General features: G+C 39.6%; 1 pseudogene across 1 annotated transcript in view; it reads left to right on the forward strand.

The window, feature by feature from the left end:
- The window catches only part of LOC309819855 (small ribosomal subunit protein eS6-like), a 106,675-nt pseudogene extending 88,360 nt beyond the window's left edge, over nt 1-18,315 (forward strand). Inside the window, exon 3 of the transcript in view lies at nt 17,620-18,315. The product of the transcript in view is annotated as a small ribosomal subunit protein eS6-like (transcript). The remainder of the gene's footprint in view (nt 1-17,619) is intronic.
- Nucleotides 18,316-23,161: the final 4,846 nt, after the last annotated feature.

Consider the following 23,161-nt stretch of genomic DNA (forward strand, 5'->3'; position numbering starts at 1 on the left):
TTTTCATTTAAAAATACAAATTAAACAATTAAACTTTTTATAAATTCAGTGAAAAACACAGGATGTTATCTTGGTTTTTAAAATATTTTTTTGCTAGACGTTTTTTCTTAACAGAGGCATTTAGAAAAAGATCTCTTTCCAAATATAAAACTGAAATATGAACTGTTGACATTCTCCCCTGCCACCCTTTTTCCCACGGAAATATCAGTTATATTCTGCTGGTAGCCAGCTTTCAGACATAGTGTTCTGAACTGGTAGGAATGATCAAAATACAGTTATTGTCTTGCTCTGCTTTATCTCTAAACTGATAAGGTTTCTGAAAGCTATTTAATTGTCCTGTGAATCATTAACTTCATTACGTTTACAGAGAATATGTTATCTCCCCTGATTCTGGGGAACTGTGGATCCTTCATCAGTGACCTGGAATGGTTGCTATGTGCAATGCAGCTAATGTACCTGTGCAATTTATTAGTGCCAGGTAGAGTTTTAAATCAGCATGTTGATTGTGGTGTTGTTCACTTAATGAACTTCCATGCACTGCTTCCTGAAAACCCTTTTATGGTTTCTGTTGGCTCCATATGGCATTCTGATGAGCTTACACTTCTCCTTAAGTGCTTCTATATCAGAAAACAAGAGCAAAGCTAAAACAAAGTGAGTCATCTGGTTTTGTCTTTGCTTTCACTGCATGAGATAATGTGGAGGTGTTAATTACAAGACTTCACTGAGTCTTGACTAATAACAGTGTGCAAACAAATGCATGTCAGGCTCAGCCACAGAAATGCTTCTACTAATAAGGTAAAACTAGCAATTAGAGCTGACAATGAAGTAATACTTTCCGCTGAATATTCATTAATGAAGTTCTTGTTTGGGAGAAGGGAGGCTTCTGATTGTCCAGATGGATACCTAGAATAGAAACCCTGGTCATTCCTTTTAAATGAATTAACCATCATTTGGTGAGCCAGCACACTGGATTAATTCCCTTTTGTACTAACGCACTGACCCTTTGCTTCAAAGGCAGAGCCCTGATGACCACTGAGATCCCTCAATCCGTGACCTTGGCATAATAGGGACAAATTGAATTCCCAGAAGGAGAAAAATGATAGTGACCACAGAACATCACAAACAGCGGGCTGGAGACACAGCATGTTTTATTTAAATTCTTCGCTACAGCTCCTAGGGTTTCAGGGAGAAAAAGTGTGATTAGCTTACCTAACCCAGTCATGTCACTTCATCTGATGTTTTCCTTTTTTTCCCTTTTCCCTTTCCCTTTCCTTCCCTCCTCTTGTCTCTCTCATTTAGAGAGCAGTTCTGACATACTTCTTTAAGCACACAAGGTCCACTGTTTTCATGTCAAAAAAGACACCTCCCAGGAAATAGAGCTTTGGGCACTGACTGCTCTTTCATACTCTGCACCGTTATTTCTTTTTCATTTTTTAGTTACTTTTTATCAGAGTACAGTTGATTTACAATGTTGTGTTAGTTTCAGGTATACAGCAAAGTGAATCAGTTACACATATACCTTTTTTTTTTTTTTTAGATTCTTTTCCCATATAGGCCATTACAGAGTACTGAGTAGAGTTCCCTGTGCTATACAATAGGTCCTTATTAGTTATCAGTTTTATATATAGTAGTGTGTATATGTCAATCCCAATCTTCCAATTGATTCCTCCCCCCTGCACCGTTATTTCTGATGCCAGATCACGAGCTATACTACCCAAGTGATATATGCCTTTTTGGCATTTCTTAGTAAAGATGCCCAAATGAGAGACTCTACTGATGAAAGCATTTCCTTTAGGGGACCCTTTAAAAGCTCTCTATATATTTACAGAAATACAAAGGGGGATGTATATTTTTTGGATTGGGAGAATACAAAATCTTCCATTGCAATAAACCGTCAACGTATCAAATTTTTAGAATGGATCATGACCTGGGTAAAATAAAACAACCTTCTGTTTTGACTTTCTTGACAGCCCAAATCCTAATTTGGTGGAAGTGACTCTGCCCTGATTTAGAAAGCCACAGTCCCAGCCTTCTTTGCAGTTAGAGGTGGTCACATAACATACATCTGGCCAATGGTATATAAGAGGAAGTTACTCAAAGCTACTTAAAATAGCACAGTAGCTGCTGAGAGGCACAGATTTTGTTCTGTGTGTTCTCCTGTAGTAGCCGGAACCAACTAGCCAGTCTGCACTAGACCATGAGAAAAAAGTGAAGAGAATCATATATTCAGAGCAATAACGGTGCTCTGTACTTCTCCTGATGTAAGGCATTCCTCCTTCCTCCTCCACATTATGCTAGTAATTTTCAGTTCTCTGATTTGCACAGCCAAATGTAACTCCTAATTGAAATAGACTATGGTATCAGAACCATTGGGGGGTGTGGGCAGGAAAGGATGCTTCAAGTAATAGAATCTAAAATGTTTAATTTGCTTAATGGAAGAGGTGGGATAATGAGGGCACTATTGCAGGGGGTAAAGCTGGATGACCCATATTAAACAGGGCAAAACATTTTTTCAGACTCTAGGAACGCTGTCTACTGACTCCTAAGTAATACAGAACGTTGGCATGTGTTGGACCCTTCTTGCTGCTTTTAGCAAAGCCCTAAGGGACTGATGAACTAATTCAGTACACACACAGTCTACAAACAGATGCGGAAGCAAAGACAGCGCTGCTAAGAGAAGTGCTTTTCTCAAGACTTACAATCTAAGTTGTTTGAGAATCTCAAAAGCTGGAGCCTTTTGATAGCTAGGATCAATGTTTGACGGCTGGAAATGAAACTCAAAATATAATGGAAAAGAAAAACAGAAGCTTAGTTCTCTCTCCTGTAATAGTCTGAGCGTAAGCCAGAAAGCCGTGAAGTGCATCACTCCAAGGTGCATTTCTACCTTGCTGCTTCTGCATCTCTTTGTCACAGAGATCCAACATGACTCGCAACCACTTGGGCATTTCAGCAGGCAGGAGGGGAAAGAGGGAAAGAGAGGGTACCCTCTTCCCTTTAAAGGCATACTCTGGAAGTTGCACACATTATTTCTGCACATAACTTATTTGACAGAATTTAGTTATATGTCCACTCCCAAGCACGAGGTCTTTAATCTGGGCCACATGTGCTCAGCTAAAAGCCATGGGTTCCATGACTATGGAACTGGGGGAAGAACTGACACTGCCTCCCTTGTAGAGTTGAATATCCAGCTTCTCCTCTACCTCAAGTGGAAACCATTCTAAGCTGAAGACCCTACTCTGTTTTCCTCCTTTGATCTCCTTCTGAAAATCCAGCTTTGAAAAGCCACCTACACCAATCTTAAATTTTTCATGCTCCACGTTAAAAAAAAAAAAAAAGCAATGTAGGGTTTCCCTGGTGGTGCAGTGGTTGAGAGTCCGCCTGCCGATGCAGGGGACACGGGTTCATGCCCCAGTCCGGGAAGATCCCACATGCCGCGGAGTGGCTGGGCCCATGAGCCACGGCCGCTGAGTCTGCGCGTCCGGAGCCTGTGCTCCGCAACGGGAGAGGCCACAACAGGGAGAGGCCCGCGTACCGCAAAAAAAAAAAAAAAAAAAAAAAAAAAAAGCAATGTAGCTTTAATAAGATAGCAATACTTTGTATTTATATTTCACTCTTCCATTGGGCCAAAGGGTTATAGTGTTGGAATGCTCTTTGGCAATTCCAATCAGGAAAAACAAAATCTAAAAAATCTTTTGAAGATATCTAGGATAGTGGAAACGTCTCAAGATTTAGTTCTAATTAGCCTCTGAAATAATGTTCCTGGCAACTCTATTGCATTATCTGAGTTCAGATCAGGCATGCTGGGACATTTTCTTCTGTTTTGAATGAGGTCCATTGCTAATTCTCTAATCAATGAATGAACACTCCATTTGTCAAACGGCATAATTGCCATTCAATGAATATAATTCATAGCTAATTGTTAAATAGGAATAATTTGCTGGGACTTGACTAGGTTGTATTCCTTGACTTATGGGACCATCTAATTAAATAGTGGAAAAATCTTTTTTAAACCTATATTTTGGAGAAAAACTTGGCAATATGTTTTTGAAATCACACATGGGATGGATTAATTGATTCAAACATTATGTGAACAAGTATGCTGCTACAAGGATGTTCATTGAAGCATTATCTACAATACCAAAAAATTTCAAGCAACTTACCTATCCCTCTACAGGGGATTAGTTAAATAAAATATAGTATATCTATGCTAAAAAACAAAAAAGTTATGCAACCCTTAAGATGAGATAGGTCCATGGGGAAAGATATTCAAGATACAATATTAAGATTTAAAAAATTATAAAACAATATGTATAGTTCAAGTTCATTTGTGTAATACAGAACAAATCAGGAAACATACACATATAATTGTATATGCATGGAGGTTTCTGGAAGCATATACAAGCATCAATTAATAATGTTTACAACTAAATAGTGGACTGGTTGTCCTGGTATGAGGAATGAAAGACTCTTACCTTTTACATTATAAATCTTCTGTATTTGCTGAAATTTTTACCTTAAATGTGCATTCGTTTTAAATTTTAAACAATTATTAAAACCTCTAAAAATAATTTTGTTCCAATGTATATTGTCTTTAAACATTTCATAGAGTATACTGCATAAGGAATTATTGAACGAGTATCTAAATTGAATTCTGCTTCCCTTTGTTTTATATTGATTAAGAGCCTGCTTCCAGACAATTTACTGTATTTGTTTAGATAACATAAAATCTGATACTGATTTGTTTCATTTGTACTCTTGCCCCAGAAGCAAAGCCACTGTAAAGGCACACCATAAGATCTTTCAGTAATGTATTTTAAAAAAAAATTTTAATTTAATTTAATTTTACTTTTTTTGCGGTACGCGGGCCTCTCACTGTTGTGGCCTCTCCCGTTGCGGAGCACAGGCTCCGGACGCGCAGGCTCAGCGGCCATGGCTCGTGGGCCCAGCCACTCCGCGGCATGTGGGATCTTCCCGGACTGGGGCACGAACCCGTGTCCCCTGCATCGGCAGGCGGACTCTCAACCACTGCGCCACCAGGGAAACCCTCAGTAATGTATTTAATACGTTGCAACTTATTTTTTTTCTAAATTTTACTTTCACAAAGGGTTTCAAAATTAGTGAAGTTTGTCTTATTTAGCAGTTTTGGAATTCACCGGATAAAAATGAGAAATGTTCTTCGTCTCAAACTAAGCTTAATCCCTTTCCTTATAACTACGAAGCCCTGGCCAGAACCTGTCAAGGAAGAAATCGTCAGTAATTTCCTACCTTATCTGCAAGGTGAAAAACAGATGAAAGGAGCTGATGCTCACTTTGACAGCTCACAAATTTATTTAAAAAATTTCCCCATTTATCAAAATGAAAAGTGCTCAATCAACTGGACCTCAAATCTCAAACAAGTATGTGGTAAGTACAGTTTCTGCTCATTTTAAGAAAGAATACATTCCTCTTAAGGGGAACACAAGGCTGAAGTCTGCAGGAGCATGAATTTGAATTTGATTGCTGTATGAAATTGTATGACATCAATAAGAAGGCCCGACTTCTCTAGCCTCAGGGGGTCATAGGTCAGAGCAGAGAAATGTTTAATTCGTAGGAGCTCACGTAACAACCACACTTATCATTATGGTAAAAAAAAAAAAAACAATGATTGAGGCTATGTCCTATAAGCTACTGTGTCCTAGGCCCTCTGCCTGCAAAGGGAGAAGACAAACTGTCATCTGAGACTTTATCACCTAGTTGGAGGAGACCAGATTTTGCTATGGAAATTCTTCATAACGAAAAAGTTTTATGTTGCTATACCACAGTATTCATTTCTGAACTTCAGAAATTGAGAGCTTAGCTATGTTATAGAAAGACTCCTCCACATGAATGTGATAAATGCTTTTTTGAATCTAATTTGCAAACAGAGAAGAGTAAGAATGGCTGAACAATAACAGAACTTATCACGATAGGCATCTACTCTGAGTTCCACCCTTCACAGACATTCTCTCTAAACTTCACATGGATCCTGCAAAAATGGATACTATTAGTTTCATTTTGCAGAGGAAGAAACTGAGGTTATGCACCAGTTAGCGACTGAGTCAGGAATCAAACCCCAAGCACAGGTTCTTTGAACCTCTGAGCTCTAATGCTTTGTACTCCTAATGAAGGGAAGTGGAGATGGGGAGGGGGTAGGGAAAACCTTTACATTCTTTTTTTCCTCCTGAAACCCTTTAAAAAGACAGACAGGACAAAAGAAGAATGCGTGTTCTATATGCACGATTCTTTGCCGCCCTCTGACGAAGTACCTCAAAAGCTAAGCTTCTATCAATCCTGGAGAGATAGGATCGGTGGAGCATTAGTGATGGAATGAATGGTTGAAAAGAACGGCGGTGACCAAAGAAGTTTTTATGCAGAGAAAATCCCAAATCTGGAGCAAAGCCCTCCTGTTCATTTTATCTCACAAAAGGCAGGTAGCGCTGCCTGTTAAGGTAATGCATTACTACACTGTTTGGAAAAACTACAGTTCTAATTAGACGAGCAAATAAATGTTCATTTCAATTTATTAATATAGCTGTAGGCCTTGTTACACTTTATCTCTTGGTTCTGAGACCAATCCATCTCGAGCTGGGAATCATTGTGGGGAAGTAACGGGTTTTAATAATGGATACAGGCAGTGAATTATTCAGGCAGATGGGAGCAAGCCTTGATGCCTTCACTCACTTCTTTAATTAACTGTGAGATGCTGACGAGTCTGGGCTGTCTGGAGGCTTTCTAAGTTCATCTCCAACAGAACTGTGAATTTTTCTTGAGCCATGGATATGTTGTGTTCTGGCTCATCCATATCTGAGAAAAAGGAACGCCCGTTCTCCTGTCACCATTTTGTCTTATGGTCTGAATTTCTTTGTCTGCTTCAATATTATTTTCACGCAACTTTTTAGCAATGAACATTTTTCTTGATAAAACCCACACCTTCGTTTGACTGCACCTCTGGATACGACTTTAGCTAAAGAAAATCCAAAATATTTCAATCCTGATTGAAGTCTGGGAACTAACCCATAAACAAAACAAAATCCGGTTCTGGTCACTGAAGCCCATTTGCTTGGCTTAAAGCCACTTGTTTTAATGGCTCAGAAAAAAAAGAACTGCTAGAAAAGAATTTTTACAGTCTTCATTTGACAGAGCATCAAACAAACAAAGCTAAAACTCTTATGAGATGCAGATTGCATAATTTGCATGGAACAGGGTATATTAGTTATGGAGCTTTGCAATGTGCCCTAGTGGTTCCTGTAAATAAAAGTTCTAAATGATGGAACATGGCCTTGTCCAGTGAATTTTCTCCTTTGCTTAACACAGATTTTCTGAGTGGGAAATATAGCTTATAAACTTTGCCCCAGTGTAAATCAATGGATTTGCTCTGAACATGTTAATAACATGTTAGATAACCGATTGCCCTTATTTGGGCAATCTACTTTGCCATTACCTATTACTATGAAAATTTTGTTTCAAAAGTGCACATAAGCTGCTATACAACCATTTACTAATGCTGTGACAAGAGAGTTCCTCTTTCAGTTTTGTCACAGCAGAGAGAAAGTAAGGATCTGGGGGAGGTCTGAGCTCACCACTTCTTGGTAGAAATTGAATCACGATTTCTATAAATCAAAAGTCATGTTAAAAGCGCTGTGAAGTAAACAATGATGTATACGAATTAGCAGCATGACTGTAGTCAATACAAATCAAAGTGGCTTTATGAACATATTGATGTTTTCGGCTCTTCTAAGGTTGAATACATTTAAGTGTTTATCCCCCAGGGCATTGTTGGTTTAAATGAATCTATTTACTCTGAGACCAGACCACAGTTGCAGCTGGAGACACAAACTATCCACACTGACCCAAAGGTGGTTCTGACCCAAACCCAGTGACCCCATCTGTGTCCAGATGCTCATGGTAAACTGAAATTAAATGAACGACACTCAGGACAAAGACACTGTATAAAACAGTGGCTACGTTTGTGTTCGGTCTCCTTATATATTGATTTCAGTTTGGAGTCTCTTGGAATGCAACACAAAATTTTTTTCTAAGGATTTGGCCCAATAGCACGCGTCTGGATGTGAATCCTGTATCAGGATTTAACTTAAACTATGCTCTTAAGAGACTGATTCTGTATCTTCAAGTTGCATCAATACATCCTGTTACGGGATATTGACTAACTCAGTAGGTACCATAGACATATCTTGCTTGTCTGAAAGGAAAGTTTATTTTTATATCCAAATGCCATGTTTTAAAAATCAGATAATGCAGGCATCCTGTTAGGATTTACTAGATTAGCTGAAGAACACAAAACATCAGATTGTAATTAGATGACTACAGAGAAAAAACATAGGATGCATATTTCCACAAAATATCTGGCATCCTTCAGCATACTCAAAGTAAAGATAAGTCATCTATTTTGGCCTCTCTGTGGTTTAGAAAAGGATTCTTTGCACAATGGCTACACATTGGAATTCATCTCGCTTTTCTGAGAATATTACAGCATCTCACTATGCCTCCAAAAGGACCAGCCTCAAAATTATCAAGGGCACTTACATAGAGTCCAGCAGTTAGAAAGAACACAGAAATGAAACATAGACTGATAAGTGGGTGGAAGTCATTCATCTTTTAAAGCCCATTAAAAAAAAGAGAATTTTAAATTAAAATGTCTACAATAGGTTCAACACCTCTCTCTCAGCCCCTCCCCTCCCTTTGTCACGGAACAGCATTCAAGTGTGGGAATGTTTCTCTTAAACATGTGTAAATCACACATTTAGTCATGCTCCAGGCAGGAGCCCCTACCAAGGGGTCCAAGGGGAGGGAGGCAAAGGATATTAAATACTAGTCCAGCAGTGTGTTAATGAAACATTTACACAAGCATTTTGTGTGGTTATAATAAAAAGGGGGACCTCTTTCATGGCACCCTTTCATTACTTAGCACAATCTTTAAGAGGATTAATGTTGGGGGAGGTAGGGGTAAGAATGTGCTTATCAGTTGAGTCTCAGGATCAGTAATGCCGAGTTCTTAATAGATTGCCTCTGGATTTGGGATTACTGCCGTGCAAATTCTTCCAGGCTTTCAATAGAATAGAGAGCAGTTTGTTTTCTCCCCTCCGATGCGGAGAGCTATTGACTTCGTGATGAAATGACCTGGTTTATTTATTTATTTATTTACCTCAGTTTATTCATATTCCTCCTTCCTCTCCTCTGTCACTTCAAACAGACAGACTTATTTATTTATTTAGGCTCCTGGTGGCCGATGCATCAATATACGCATTCATGCCACTGTTACTCTGATTAAGAAGCAGCTAAGGAAGCAAGTTTAATAGCAACCAACTGACGTTTATGACGTTCATATCAAGAAAAGGAAGTTACTGAGAAGGCAGATCTACATTTTAGAAGTTGTTCGTTCTCTGCATCTCATTTTCTGAAAGGTTTCCAAACAGCTCAGTTAAACTACATATTTTGGAGGACACTGAAGCTTGTAAGTGGCCCTTTTATTTTTCTGGGGAGTTAGAGGCAGCTTTTGTTGGCAGTCTCCTGAAAGAGTACAGCACTGATGGATCATGCTGCCTGAGGTCCCGTGGCTTCTCACTATTTTTAGCACAAGAAAGATGTTAGTTGAAACAGTGTACAATGGACTAATCAGCCATAATAGAACTCACACTGTTTTTTACCTCACATTGCACTTATTATGTGCCTTGAATGTAAACAGCTCTTTGCTCTGACAAAGATGGCAGCTTGCCATGGTGGGATTCAGTCTTCTCTAAAGCTCAGTAAACACTGAATAGAAACAAGCCTGAGGACTCTGAAAAAGCAATTGTTTGAATGTATGTCACTTGCAGCCTTAGACAAAATTATTTTTGTTCCTTCCATCCTTTACTCTCCACCTCCTTCCTCAAATTAGCAAGCATTCACATACACCAGTTATCTGTGTATGAAAAATTATTTCGATCATTTCTCCACCCACATTTAAAGAATCAGAAAATCACATTTTACATAAAAGGCTTGAATGATGACACCCTGTACAATTTACACTCATTGTGAAACATGTGCAACTTAATGTAATAATATAAAGCTTGATCACGTAAGTAAATTGAAGTCTCTTTAAAGTATGATAAGAGAGATTCCGATTCTATTTAAAATTATACCCAACACCAAAAGGAAGGTTATTTTTTTGTACCATCTGTATCTGCCATTAGCAGATTCAATAGTTTGCTCTCAAAACAGATTTAGAGCAATTTACTATAAAGTAAATTGTTGTTGGCCAGCCTTCCTACATTGTTATCATTCCATGATTTTCCAGCCATGTTGGCTTATTTAAAAGTATTTTGAATTATGATCACAGTAATACATGCCTATGACATAAACAATCAAATAGCAGAAGAGGGTTTATAAAGAAAACTATCCCTTTCCCACACAGCCCTTTCCATGCTCAGGCCCATTTCCAGCAACAATTTTTAAACTTTTTGGTTTTTTAGCTCTTCTGGGAATTACCTTCTAAACTCTAAATAAATAATAGGCTTATAATGGTTATCCTTGACTCATTCAACGAATGAGTCAACAAATATTCATTGTGTGGTAGGAATGTAAATTGGTGCAGCCACTGTGGTAAACAGTATGGAGATTTCTCAAAAAACTGAAACTAGAACCATCATATGACCCAGCAATTCCACTCCTGGGTATATGTCCGAAAAAAACAAAAACACTCATTTGAAGAGATATTTGCACCCCATGTTAGTAGCTGCATTAGTTACAATTGCCAAGATATGGAAGCAGCCTAAGTGTCCATGAATAAATGAATGGATAAAGAAGATGTAGTACATATATACAATGGAATGCTACTCAGTCATAGAAACGAATGAAATTTTGTCATTTGCAGCAACATGGATGGACCTGGAGAGCATCAATCTAAGTGAAATAAGTCAGATAGAGAAAGACGAATACTGTATGATATCACTTATATGTGGAATCTAAAAAATAAAACAAATTAGTGAATATAACAAAAAAGAAGCAGACTCAGATATAGAGAACAAACTGGTGGTGACCAGTGGGGAGAAGGAAAGGGGAAGGGGCAATATATGAGTAGGGGATTAAGAGGTACAAATTACTATGTATAAAATAAGTCAAATACAAGGATATATTGTACAACATGGTGAATATAGCCAATATTTTATAATAACTATAAATGGAGTATAACCTTTAAAAACTGTGAATCACTACCTTGTCCACCTGTAACTTATATAAAATTGTACAGTAACTATAATTAAAAAAACCCAAGTATTCATTGTGTGCCCACTATCTGTCAAGCTCTCTTCTAAGACTGAGATACAAGAGTAAACAAAACAGACAAAAGTTCCTGTTCTCATGGAGCTTATATTCTATTAGGGTGGCGATGAGGAGAGTTAAGTAATAAACAACATCCATGAACAATTTCTATAGTATATTCAAAAGTTAAAACTGCTACTGAATAAAAGAAATGGGAAAGGTAGGCAAAGGGAGCACTGAGGAGGAGAGGTGGTTTGCAGTTTAAAATAAGGTGGTCATTCCATCTAGAGGGGTGGGATAGGGAAGGTGGGAGGGAGGTGCGAGAGGGAGGGGATATATGTATACATATAGCTGATTCACTTTGTAATACCGTGGAAACTAACACAACATTGTAAAGCAATTATACTCCAATAAAGATGTTAAAAAATAAATAAATAAATAAAATAAAATAAGGTGGTCAGTGATGACCTGAGAATGTGATATTTGAGCAAAGACATGATGGAGGCAATTCAGTAATCCACGAGAATATCTCAAAGGAGAGTGAACAGCAAGCGCAAAGGCCCTGAGGCAGGAACATGCCCCCGCAAATGATACAAATTAACTTATTTACAAAACAGAAATAAAGTCACAGATGTAGAAAACAAACTTATGGTTACCAAGGTGGAAAGGGTGGGGGAGAGGGATAAATTAAGAGCTTGAGATTAACACACACATACTGTTATATATAAAATAGATAACCAACAAGGACCTACTTTACAGCACAGAGAACTCTACTCAATACTCTGTAATGACCTACATGGGAAAAGAATCTGAAAAAGAGTGGATATATGTATATGTATAACTGATTCACTTTGCTGTACACCTGAAACTAACACATTATACATCAACTACAGTAAGTCCCCTACATACGAATGAGTTTCATTCTGAGAGCACGTTTATAAGCCCAGTTCATTCCTAAGTCCAACAAAGTTACCATAGGTACCCAACTAATACAATCGGCTATATATACTGTACTGTAATAGGTTTATAATACTTTTTACACAAATAATACCAAAACAAACACAAAATATAAACAGTTTTAATCTTACAGTACAGTACCTTGAAAAGTACAGTAGTACAGTACAACAGCTGGCATACAGGGGCTGAACAGGCAAGAAGAGTTACTGATGGGATGACGGAGAGAAGGTGGGAGATGGTAGAGCTAAAGGACAGTCAGCAACAGGAGACAGAGGGCAAGCTGCAATTTCACTCACACCTGACGTTGATGGAACTTTGCACGTTCACATCTTTGAAAGTTCGCAACTTGAAGGTTCATATGTAGGGGGCTTACTGTATACGCCAATAAAAATTATTAAAAAAAAAAAAAGAAATAAACAGCAAGGAGACCAGCTTGGCTGAAGCGGAGTGAACAAAGAAGACCGTGAGATGGGGCCTGTGAAGGAAAGCGATTGGGAGGTCAATCATGTAAGGACCCCACTGAATTTTACCCAGCAAGAGATGGAAGTTACAGGAAGAATTTGAGTGGAGAATTGATTAAATAGTATCTAAGTTTTTGCTCTATTGAGGAAAGGATGTACGCAGACAAGAATGGAAGCAGGAAATTGTTTTGGAATGTCTATGGTGATCCAAATAAAAAGAGAAAACTCAGAATGGGCTAATGGCAGGGGAAGGGGTAAAGTGGTCAGATTCTGGGTGTACATTGAAGCGTACATGATTTCCTGACAAATTGGATTTTATAGAATGTAAGAGAAAGACTTTGCCTGAGCTACTATAAGGAAGGGGTGGCCCTTAATGGAGATAAGAGAGACTGAGGTAGAGTGGGTTTTGGGAGGAAGATGTGGTTATGGACATGTTCAGTGTGAGATGCCTTTTAGACTTTGAAGTGATGATAACAAATAGACAAGCAGGAATAAGAAGCTGGAGTTCTGGGGTGAGATCTATAGTATACATTTGCATTTTTGGTCACTAGCACATATATAGTATTTAAGGTCATATGACTGGATGAACTCACTAAGGGAATGAGACTAAAAAGCAAAGTCCCAAGACTGAGCCCTGGAACACTCCTGCAATAAAAGGTTAGATAATGAGGAGAAACCTGAAAAGAAAATGGAAAGAAGTGAGGTGGAAAGAAGTGAGGTAGGAAGAAAACCAGGAGAATACTGGAAGAAAGGAAAGTAGAAAAGTAGACTCATAAATACATAACAGGCTCACATGATTCACAGTAATATACCCATGTTAGAGAAAGAATTAAGAAGAGAATGGAGATCTTGCAACCAAATAAAAGGTAGCACTAAAAATATTATATGAATAGTTTTTATTCAATGATAAATAATCATATGAATAATGTTTCATTAAACATTAGAAGCATTCCCTTTAGAGCAGGGTTCCCCAACCCCCAGGCCACAGACCAGTACAGGTCCATGGCCTGTTAGGAACCAGGACACAGCAGGAGATGAGTGGCGGGTGAGCGAGCGAAGCTTCATCTGTATTTACAGCCGCTCCCCATTGTTCGCATTACCGCCTCAGCTCCTCCTCCTGTCAGATCAGCGGCGGCATTAGATTCTCATAGGAGCGCGAACCCTACTGTGAACTGCACACGCAAGGGATCTAGGTTGTGTGCTCCTTAAGAGAATCTAATGCCTGATGATCTGAGATGGAGCTGAGGCAGTGATGCTAGTGCTGGGGAGCGGCTGAAAATACAGATTACCATTAGCAGAGAGGTTTGACTGCACAGAGACCATAATAAATCAATTGCTTGCACACTCATATCAAAACCTTATCAGTGTGTGGCAAGTGAAAACAAGCTCACACTGATTCTGCATTATGGTGAGTTGTATAATTATTTCATTATATATTGCAATGTAATACTAATAAAGTGCACAATAAATGTAATGAGCATGAATCATCCCAAAACCATCCCCTCCCCACCCCGTCCATGGGAAAAATTGTCTTCCACGAAATCAGTCCCTGGTGCCACAAAGGCTGGGGACTGCTGCTTTAGAGTTTAGAATCAGTATTCTAAAACTGTCTGGAATAAAAGAAAATATATGTAAGATAACATTGCTATGTACTAGTAATAATCACTTTTGAGTATTATGAAACTCAACATCAGCAGAGACTATACATACCAAAGAGTAGCTTTAACAAAGAATGTGAAAGATGCGAATGGATAATATCACAATACTGTTTTGAGAGGTATAAAAGTTAAAAAGATTTAATAGAGATACACGTTTATTTGATTATGAACTGTAAGACTGGATATTGGAAAAATGTCGATTTCCCCTAAATGTGTGGGTTTATTATAATTCAAAACAGAATTTTGATGGGCAAATTTGGGGGTACAATAATGATCAAAAGAGCACTATTTGTAATAGCCATCAAACTATAAACAATTCAAATGTCCGTAAATAAGTAAACAAACAAATAGTATGTTCATTTAATGGAATAATATATAGCAATGAGAATGAATGAGCTCTAACTATAGACAATGATGGCGATGAATCTCAGTAATATAATACTGAGCAAAATAAGGCAGACACTAAAGAGTATGTACTTTATGATTCCCTTTATATAAAGTTCTGAAACAGATAAAAGTAATGTAAGATTCCCAGAAGTTTTGGAAGGGAATCTTTAGCTCTGGTGATGTTTCATTTCTTGATTTTTTGGCTGCTGGTTACATATTGTGTCCATTTTGTAAAAACTCGTTGAAATTACATTTGTAATTTGTGTACTTTTTATATGAGTATTTGACTTTGATAAAACTTTAAAAATACCAATAGTTTTAAAAAATTGGACATACTGATTTAACCATTTGCTTGTAATTGCAGACAATAAAAAAGTAGCTGGTTCAGAAAGGAAAGTAATAATGAAAAGCTGGATAAAATGTATAAAAAATCAGAAATGAGTGGAATATTCTGGCAACAGCTAAGGATCAATGGACAGAATACAACATTTGGTTGAGAGGAAAAATAGTTCAGTAGGGGAAAGGCATGATCAATAAATGATGTTGCATTTTCAAACCTCCCTATGCAACTGGGTACAACCATGTGATCAGATTTTAGCTAATGGGATATAAGTGAAATTGAAAAATACCACTTCCAAGTCTTGCTGCTCAAAGGATTGGGCTTCTGGTCCTTCTCTCCTGTCCTTCTAATTTAGAGAAGGTCAGATTTAAACAAATGCCTGAGACGCAGCTGTTTAAATGGGAGCCGCTGGTCAAGAATAGCAGAATCACCTTCCTAGGCTTGGCCTGTTAACTGTACAAGAAGTAAACTTCTAGCTTGTTAAGCAAATAAGCAAACAAACAAAAATACAAATAAAGCTGCAAGTGCTGGCTGTTCCTTTAGGAATATATCAGTTACCTATTGCTGCATAACCAATTACACCTAAATGTAAGAGCCGAAATCTACAAACATATATCATAATTTCTTTGAATAAGGAATCTGCGGAGCAACTTAACTGGGTACATTTCACTCAATCAAGATCCCTCATGAGGTTTCAGTTGAGCTGTCAGCTGGAGCTGCAGTTATGATCCAGACTCAGCTGGGCCTGAAGGACCTGCTTCCAAGCTCAGTCACTTGGTGGCTGGCAGGCTTCACCTCGTCACAGGCTGTTGGCTAGACAGTCTGAGCTCCTCTTGTTCTATTGGTTTGAGGGCCTGAGCTCCTCGCCACCTCGCGTGGTTCTCCCATAGGGCTGCTTGCAATAGGCTGCTTCCTCCCCGTCAGTGTAATAAGTGAGCCAAGAGAAAGGGCGAGAGAGAGCTCAAGACAGGACCTGCAGTTATTTATAATCGAATATTGAGCTACTGAGTCCAGCCCACACTCAAGGGGAGGGGATGACACAAAGGCATAAAAGACAAGAGGCAGAGATATTCGGTGCCACCCACCACAGGAAGAAAAATCAGGTTAGGTCCTCACTTAACACCACACCAAAATAATTTGCAGATGAATACAAAATTGAAATATAAGAAGTCAAGTCCTTCTTAAAAATAGAACCAAGTCTATGTGAATGTTTCTCTAGTATCAGGATGGGAAGAACAGCTAAGCTTAAAAGCATGGTAGCTCCTGTCACAGGCTGCGTTTTCTAGGAAGCAGACACTGAAATGGGTTAGAAGGTGAAAGCCTTACTGGTAGGCAACAGTGTGAAAGGTAGAGAGGAGGAAGCAGGATCGGGCAGGGAATGTGGATCTGAAAGAAGTCGGTTAGCCCCAAGGGGAGCTCCGGAGCCAAGATTTCCCATCAGATCAGTCCCAGTCTGGGTAGACCAGCTAGGCCCTTGAACAAGTTTCTTGTTCTATATATGGTTAGGGCTGCCTTGAGAACAAGAGCAATCGTGGCATGAAAGCTGAGGAAGATCAAGAAGGAACTTATAGCTGGAGGTGGTCCACCAGCTGTACCATTTAACTGGGCAACAAGTCCATTTTTGAAGATCTGAGCTGAGCGTCTAGGTCTCTGCCACAGTCTACCCCTTGCGGCATTTAGACACAGTGCTTCAAACACTTGTGCAGAGCGGCTCCTTAGGGCTGGAATGGGCTTCTTTTCCTGAGGAGGAACTGCCCTCAGGCTCCTGCTCTAGGCCAGAAATACCCATTAGAGGGATCATGCACTGGGCAGAAATGGCCAAGCTTCAGTGCCTCTTTACTGGCTGAAGATGATCCTGAAAATAGTGGGCCCTCAGCTCAAAAGCGGAGGCAAAACCTAAAAGGCTAAGAGCTAGCGGCTGAAGCGAAGCACACGCCTGGTCACGTGGCAGGGAGTCCTTTCTAGGAGGGCCGTCTGAGCAACACACAGTCACAAAAGAATATACCAAAACAATTTTTTTTTACTTCACAAAAACATAATCCTCAACATGCAAATATATAAAACATAACAGGAAAAAACCCATGACATGTTAATAGCATAATTTCATAAAAGGCTAACGCCCTATCAGAACATCAGTCTTTAGTAGAGTCCATAGCGTATGTACTGTATACGAATTTAACATATTGTTAAACACTTAAGACATAAGTGAATACTTAGAACACAGCTCTCAAACCCAAATAAGTATAATTAACTAATAGATATGAAAAAATATTCAGCTGGCCTCACAAGTAGTCAAATGAATGCAATAAAGTTTTATTAAAGCAATAAAAAAGTTTTGGCAGCCTATCGAATTTCCAATTTTTTTAGTAAATGATTTAGTTTTGGCAAATGAGCTTTAAGTTAGACATTTGCACATGCCTGGCAGGAGTGTCAATTCATATTTCTGTAAATCAATTTGGCATCAGGTTTTAGGAGTTGTAAAAACAAATCCTTTTACTCAGTAATTCTACTTCAAGAGTTTTTCATCTCTGCTGTGTCTCAGAGGCAAGCAACTGCTTCAAGACAAAGCTGAACATCTCTTTCCCAACGACGGGCTGCCAGAAACTCACTGAAGTGGACAACAAAGGCAAACTCTGAGCCTCCTATGAGAAGCGTTTAGCCACAGAAGCTGCTGCAGATGCTCTGGGTGAAGAAGGGAAGGGCTATGTGGCTGGAATCAGTGGTGGGGATGACAAACCAGGTTTCCCCACAAAGCACGGTAGACTAGGAGGACTAGAGAAAGCAAGCACAAATCCGTTCAGGGGATGCACTGTGGATGCCAATCTGAGTGTTCTCAACTCGGTTACTATTTTAACCAATAATAACCATTGGAAAAAGATATTCTTGCACTCACTGATACTACTGTGCATCATCACCTGGGGCCCAAAAGAGCTAGCTGAACCCACAAACTTTCCAATCTCTCTAAAGAAGATGGTGTCTGCCAGTGTGCTGTGCAAAGCTCCTGAACAGAGAAGGTAAGAAACCTCGGTGCCCAAGACGCAGTGTTACGTTATTCCCTGTGTCCTGCAACACCAAAGTCGGCTTGTTGCTCTGAAGAAGCAGGGTACTAAGAAAAATTAGGAAGAGGCCACAGAATATGCTAACCATTGGCCCAGAGGATGAAGGATATCAAAGAAAAACTCCAGGAACAGACTGCCAAGAGATGGAGGCTGTCCTGTCCGACAGCTTCTACCTCTAAGTTTAAGTCCAGTCAAAAACAAGGTTTTCTAAGAGTAAGAAATAAATAAAGTCAGACTTAAAAAAAAGAAAAAAGTTTATCTTAAGGAAATAATCAGAAATGTGGACAAAGATTTATGCATAAAGATATTCATCTTAGCATTATTTGTTATATCAAAAGCCAGAAGCAACCCAAGGGCTCAAACTTAGGAAAAGTGTTAGATAAACTACATCGTATCTGTAGGATAGTGTGTCATGCAACCATTAAAATGAAAATGGGTGATGAAGCTTTAATGTCAAAAGATAACGCTTATGATGGACGTGTTAAATGAAAATAAAAAGAATTGCATATATAGCATTACCCCAAGTATGTAAAAATCCATAAAAAGATGTGTAGAAGATATGCCAAAACTATAAACATGGATTTAATTATCTTTGGTTGGGTGATTTTATTTTCTTCTTTTTATTTTCAATTTTTACAGAATAAACATTCTTGGAGTCGTCTCAAGAGACAATTGCTAGAAGCTTTCCTTGTCCTTAGAGAAAGGGCTGGGTCACGTGCTTCTCCCTGTGTGCCTCCTGCACTTTCTCAGTGCACACCCCTCTCTTAGCATTTCCTCGTGGTGCTCAAGTTTTCTGTGCATATATCTGCCATGCAGTCCTGACACGAATGATGTGGAGTTGGGTCAGATTTCACAGGTCGAGAGCACAGTGCTCTACAACATACCCCTCACTTCAGACACCAGCTGCAAGCTCTAGAGTTCTCAGGCCACTCACACTTCTGACCAACCGGCTAGGAATCTGGAGCTTCCCACTACCTCCCCAGGTTCTGTAATTGGCTAGAATGACTCAGAGAATTCAGGAAAGCATTATACTTAGGATTATAATTTTATCATAGAGCACACAAATTAGAACCAGCCAAATGAAGAGACACACAGGGTGAGGTCTGAGAGGATCCCAAACAAAAATGTTCTCTGTCCTCAGGATGTAGGACCCTCCTGGCACGTTGATCGGTATCGCTAACCTGGAAGCTCACCAGAGCTTCAGATATACAGAGTTTTTACTGGGGTTTCATGACATAGGTTTGATTGATTGAATCACTGGCCATGTGATTAAACTCAATCTTGAGCCCCCGTCCCCTTCTCAGATCTTGGACTTATAAATGCATGGCTCAAAACCTTAACCCTCTAATCATGCAGTACAGTCTCTCCAGCATGGAAGCCCCATCCTGAAATTATCTAGGGGCTCACCAGGAGTCACCTCATTGGCATAAATTCCAGTGTGGTCCAAGGGACCCACAATGAATAACAAAGACACTCCTTTCATTTTGGAAATTCCAAGGATTTAGAGGCTCCCTCCTAGGAAGTGGGGCAAAGTTCAGCCGAATCCTTTCTTATACAACAGTATCTGTCTCACCCATTGGCTATGGTGTCCAATATGGAGGGACCATGCCTATGCCTGGGACTGGCACCCAGCAGATTTTTTTTTTTTAGTAAATCTGGCAGCTTAGGAAAGTTAGCCTAAGGCCCATTAGTAAACTAGAGAAGCCCCTTTCTGTCTGTGAGTCCCAAGTTGACACTTTCTCTTTTACCTTCCACCACAGTATCCTCAGAAGGTCATTTTTCCAGGAATTAGTAATGCACTGATATTTTGGTCCTTTGATAATTTAATCCATCATTGAGAACAGTAATATGACAGCAATGACCACAAAACAGTTTTTTCTTTCACCATCTCTTTTCCCCCCTCCTGGGTGGTATCTATCTATAGAAACATGTTAGCTAGTCTTGAATTAACTAGGAAATTAATAGAGAATGTATTAGCTTTGTACCAGGAAAGGCAACAAATAGCACAGGATTGACAATTTCATGGCTGTGTTTATGCGGGTGCTTAAGATGTCAATATTAAGTAAGTTACAGAAGTAAGTGCTGGTGTTTCCATTTTTGTTCTTAATCTAAACATGGCCTGGGGATGGGCTTTTAGAACATCAATATGGTGTTTGGTGAATTTAACAACTTAGTTGATTGTATTTATGTTTGCTCGTTTATTCCAAAAGCTATTTACTTCTGGTAGGTTATATAGTCAATGCTGAGTATTGAATATTTAACTTAGTTCTCCAAGTCTTTCATAATTTCTATTTCACAATTTACTAGATTAAAACTAGGACTACTGCCTGGAGTTTTTTTGTTTTACTTCATAAGACTATGTACTCAAAATTAAGTCGCTTAAGATTAAATCAACTTTTTATTGAGACAAAATAATACATATCCTAATTTTAAATGTTTTACACAAAGACAAGGGCAGAAGTTTCTGGGCATCACAATTCACTAAGTTTTTCCTCTAAGCACATGGAGACGCCTTGCTGGCGTCCTAGGACAGTGGCCCTGGGTGTTGCTTCACTTTCTCCAGACCCCTGACTGGTCTGAACTCTTATTTTTTCTCTTCTTATCTGAGCAGACTTGAGTCCAAGCTTGTGCGAGAAGACAGGACGTTTTGTAAATTAGGATGAACAGAGAGCCTTCTCTGTTTATTGGATTTTTTATAGTCTCCTGTTGTTGCCTGAGGGTAGGGGTCTCCTGTGACTATATTCACAGTAATTTCTAGGTAGCATCCAATACCTGGTCCATATTTAAATTTTCCTATTAAAATCAAGGGTTGATTTTACTTTATTTAAAACTGTGGAGAATAACAGCATGTTTGTATGTAACAGGATGATGCAGCCAAGAAGGGAAAACTGATGATGCAGGATTGAGTAGAGACCTTTGCAGGGGTGATGCCCTTAACCAGGGCCGTGCACCTCACTCAGCTCCAAGTGAGACTGTCACATGGCCTTCTCTGTGCATGGTTGTCCCAAGAGGGTGCATCAAAGGTACATCAAGCCTGTCTGTGCAGGCTACAGGGGATAGGACTGAAGGAATTAGCAGCCCACCGAAGTGGGCTGAAGATTATTTTAAACAGAAAACATCTGAACAGACAGTAGCCACAGAAAGACATTATCTCAAAAAGAAAAACCTCCCGAAAATACAGCTGCCACGGACTCCCCCCATCTACCCCACCCCGCCCCCCAGGGAGTTTCCTGTTTGAAAGAAGACAGACCTTCAGCCCTGGGAAATATGAATTCAGCTGCCATACTCTGTACTCCCCACCAGGAGGAAATTTCTACCCAGGAAGGAAATAGTCCGCCCATTTCCATTAGCATCTAAACACTCAATAAGGGCTTCCCTGGTGGTGCAGTCATTGAGAGTCCGCCTGCCAATGCAGGGGACATGGGTTTGAGCCCTGGTCTGGGAAGATCCCACATGCCGCGGAGCAACTAAGTCCATGCGCCACAACTACTGAGCCTGTGCTCTAGAGCCCGCGAGCCATAACTACTGAAGCCTGCGTGCCTAGAGCCCATGCTCTGCAACAAGAGAAGCCACCGCAATGAGAGGCCTATGCACCACAACGAAGAGTAGCCACCGCTCGACGCAACTAGAGAAAGCCCGTGTGCAGCAACAAAGACCCAATGCAGCCAAAAAATAAATTAATTAAATTTAAAAAAAACCAAAAAAACACCCAATAAAAGCTTCCATACGTTCCCACTGAAACCCTAAGCCCTGCTCTTTGTTAAGCTGGTATATAAAACTTTATCTCTATCCATTCCCTCAGTTACTCACTATTGAGCAACTCCTGTGTGCTCCTGTTAAAGAGGTCTTGTCTTTTTCTCTAGCTAATCTGTTTATTTTCAGTTAATTTTCAGGCCTCTGACTATTTGGACCTAAGCTGGTAGAGAAAAACTTTTTCCTTCCCACAAGATCGTAGGTACATGTGGAGAGCTGGCCTTAGTTAAGAGCATGGATCTATAGTAACAGGAGAGAAGGCAGAAGGATTTATGTATATTCAGACTCTCTCATTCGCAAACACACTAGAAGTGTCATCTCTTCTCACTGACTCATGTCCTCACTTCCCATTCACTACTCTACCTATTCCAATAAGGCTGCCAGGCTTAACACATATTCATCCAATTATTCATTCATCAAATGTTTCTTTAATCCTACTAAATAGTCTAGGCCCTGAAGATATAGCATTGAACAAAATCCAAAAATCCCTGCCCCTATGGAGCTAGATCTCTGGTGGGGGAAAACAGATGTGAAACAAACTACATAGTACTTTCAGTGGTAATAAGTGTGATGGATAAACACACACACACACACACACACACACACACACACACACACACACACACACACACACACACACACACACACACACACACACACACACACACGCAAGGCAGGAAAGAGAGTGATGGAGTGTTGGCTGCCTCACCAAGAAGGAAGCACTTGAATAAAGACCTGAGGAGGTAAAGAGCAAGCACTATGGATACAGTGGGAAGTCTTTTCCAGGAAGAGGCAGCGGATAAGCAGTGGGAGTGTGCCTGGTATATACAAGGAAGAGCAAAGAGATAAATAGGGAATAAACAAGGGGAGGAGGCACAGCAGGAGATAAAACCAATGAGGTCATATGGGGACAGATTGCGTGGGAGCTTATAATCATTGCAAGTGCTTTGGCTTTACTCTGACTCAGCTGAGGAGCCAGTGGAGGGATGTGCGCAGACAAAATGGACTTGGGGAGCAAGGATGGAAGTAAGAACAGCAGTAACAATGTTGATGAAATAATTCCACCAAGAAATAATGGACACTGCTTTGGAAAGCAATCTGGCAGCTCCTTAAAAGGTAAAACATAGAGCTGCCCTGTGATCCAGTGATCCAGCAATTGCACTCCTAGGTACACACCCAAGAGAAAGGAAAACAAATGTTTAAACAAAACATGAATATTTACAGCATCATTATTCCTAAGAGCCAAAAGGTGGAAATAACTGAAATGTCCAT

The sequence above is a fragment of the Grampus griseus genome (assembly GCF_964374135.1).
Source record: "Grampus griseus genome assembly, chromosome: 3".
NCBI lineage: Eukaryota > Metazoa > Chordata > Mammalia > Artiodactyla > Delphinidae > Grampus > Grampus griseus.